We start from the raw sequence: 2580 nt of genomic DNA, 5'->3' as shown, positions 1-2580 counted from the left end.
CCTAGAGAAGCCCCCACCAGAAAAAAAAACTTGCAGTCGCTCGCCCCCTCCCCACTGGGTCGGCTTGCCTTTGTTCAGGGTCGGGGTTCTTTGGGCGCGCTGGCATTGTGGCATGGGCTCAGGCCTGTGCCCGCTCGCTCGCAGGTGGGATGTGATGTAGTGACCCAGCCGGGCCCCACCTGCCTGGCGCAGGCCGGTGACCATGGGCAGGAAGAGAGAGGGTTTGCCAGGTGGCTGGTGCTTCTGGGTGTGGGAGTGGCACTCCCTCTCCTAGGGGCTGGAGGAAATGGTGCCCACGACCACAGACATGAACTCCACCCTGGGGGCTGTTGCCGATCTTGTGTTTACAGAGGGTCAATTTGGGGGAGATGGGGTTGCCGTGATGGGGTTCCCCCTTGCCTTCCTCTGCAGGGTGGGGCGGACCCAGGATCCCAGCCCCCACTCCCCCACTCCCCCACCTTGTCCTGGAGGCAGTTTTACGATGGGATCAGGGGCAGTAAATATTCTGAGTCCTGCCCCACATCAGCTGCCCTGTGACCTTGGGCACAGAGCTCTCCGTGGAAAGTCCAGGGTGCTGATAAGAGTTCATCCCAATGGGCCCCAGATGCTCTACACCCGCTGGCTCAGGGCACCTAGAGCAGTGGTTCTCAATGCCGCCACCCTTTCATACAGGTCCTCATGTTGTGACCCCTCAACCATAAAACTATTTTCGTTGCTACTTCATCACTGTAATTTTGCTACTGTTATGAATCGGGTGACCCCTGCGAAAGGGTCGTTGGATCCCCAAAGCGGTTGCCACCCACAGGTTGAGAACTGCTGACCTAGGGTCAGGGTTTGGGACACGCTGGCAGTGAGTGCAGGGCCCTTTGCCCTGGAGGCCCAGACTGGATTGACTTCCACTCTGCCCTGGCTGCCTTGGGACCAGGCTGGGGCTTCCAGGTACAGAACTCCAGGCACAGCCCTGGCCCTTCCTGAGGAACTGTGAAGTTGTGTGTTTGTCACAAGCCACAGCTGTTAACCGGACGCCTTCCCCCCTCCTAACCACGGATTACTCTGAAGACCCAGGAAGGGCCCCCACCTGCTCACCTCCTGCCTTGGTGAGATTGCATCCTGACTGGTGCCTGGTGGCCCCGCTGGCTGCCGTTGGGCTTCTGAGGTGACCCTGGGCCTGGTGATTGGTTGGTGGGCGGCTGCCCTGCCTCTGCCCTCTGGCCCCAGTCACCCTGACTGTATGCGGTGGCTGATGGAGTGTGGCTGTCCCAGCGGGACCTGTCCCTGGTGTCTGAGTCTTTGTGAGTGGAGGGGCGGGTGGCGGTGGTGGGGGCAGTATTTCCTGGAAATGCATGGCTGCATCTCAGTGTGGTTCATGTCAGCTTGGCCCCCCGAGCCCATTGGTCCTGGGTGCTGCTGGGCCAGGTGCTGTGTCCTCACACTGAGGGTTTCAGGGCTCCTGTCTTATCTGCAGCGTCCAGGTCTGAGCCGGCATCAGAGATGGCTCGGGCTGCCTGCTCTCTGTGACTCCCTGTTGTACCTCCTCCCCAGGTCCCTCTCTTCCCCAGCTATCACACTGGGAGGAGCCTGCGGGCCTCCTGTGACCTGGTGTAGAGAAGAATGGTGGGTGGTGACTGGGGGGTAAAGAAAGCCAAAGTGCCGTAGGAGTTACGTCTGCCCATGACCCTGGATTGTCTGGGGACCTGCCCCAAGCCCTGTGAAGGAACGGGATTCCCCTGGGAATGGATAGGCGTGGTGGCCAGGTGCTCTCACTCCTGGGATTCAGGGAGCTGGCCAGATGTGTCCTGCGAGGCTTGCTGGGTCAGGATGGGCTTGTGCAGGTGGCCGACCCCTGAGCTCACAGGCTGGCCACTGTGTCCCAGGTGTCTTGGTGATGCCTGGTGTCTGAGCATGCTGGCCGTGGTGGAGACCTGCTGACCAGGTCCAGGTCACCTATTGAGGGCTGAGGGGGACAGCAGGGAAGGGGGACTGAGGCCAGGGCCTGGCTGCCTCGCTTTCTGAACTCTGCCTCATGCTTGGCAAGACAGGCTCAGGGGTGCTGTCAGGGGGAAGGACCAGCCATGCAGTGGGAGATGCTAGGGGCTGGATGGGCTGGCAGGGCTGGATGTAGGCTCAGCCTCCCCCCCTTGGGGAGCTTATAGGGGGCTGGGGATGAGTTGTGGGACAGGGATGTGGGCACACTGTACTGTGTGGGAAAACCAGTTTCGCTGACTGTTGACTCCCTGACCCTTCAGGCCCATCTTCCAGAAGCCATTGGGGCGAGACTTTGTCTCACATACTGTGGGCGTGTTGTCAGGAGGGACATGGTGCTGGACAAAGTAGAGGGGCGCTGAAAAAGAGCGAGGCCCTCGGCGAGATGGGCGGACACAGTGGCTGCCCTGATGGGTTCAGATGGGCACCTGAGAGGGTGGTACGGGACTGGGCAGTGTGTTGTCCTGAAGCACACGGGGTCCTTAGGAGGCAGACTGCTGTGACAGCCGCTGATAACCTTTCCAGAAGGGAGTCAACAGGCCTTTCTTCTCAGACCTCCCTGGGTGGACTTGGACCTTTGGCCTTAGGTCTGCATGA

This window comes from Echinops telfairi, unplaced genomic scaffold (assembly GCF_000313985.2).
Source record: "Echinops telfairi isolate 266 unplaced genomic scaffold, ASM31398v2 ScPeMD7_2;HRSCAF=8, whole genome shotgun sequence".
Classification (NCBI taxonomy): Eukaryota; Metazoa; Chordata; class Mammalia; order Afrosoricida; family Tenrecidae; genus Echinops; species Echinops telfairi.
This window is presented reverse-complemented; position numbering follows the sequence as displayed.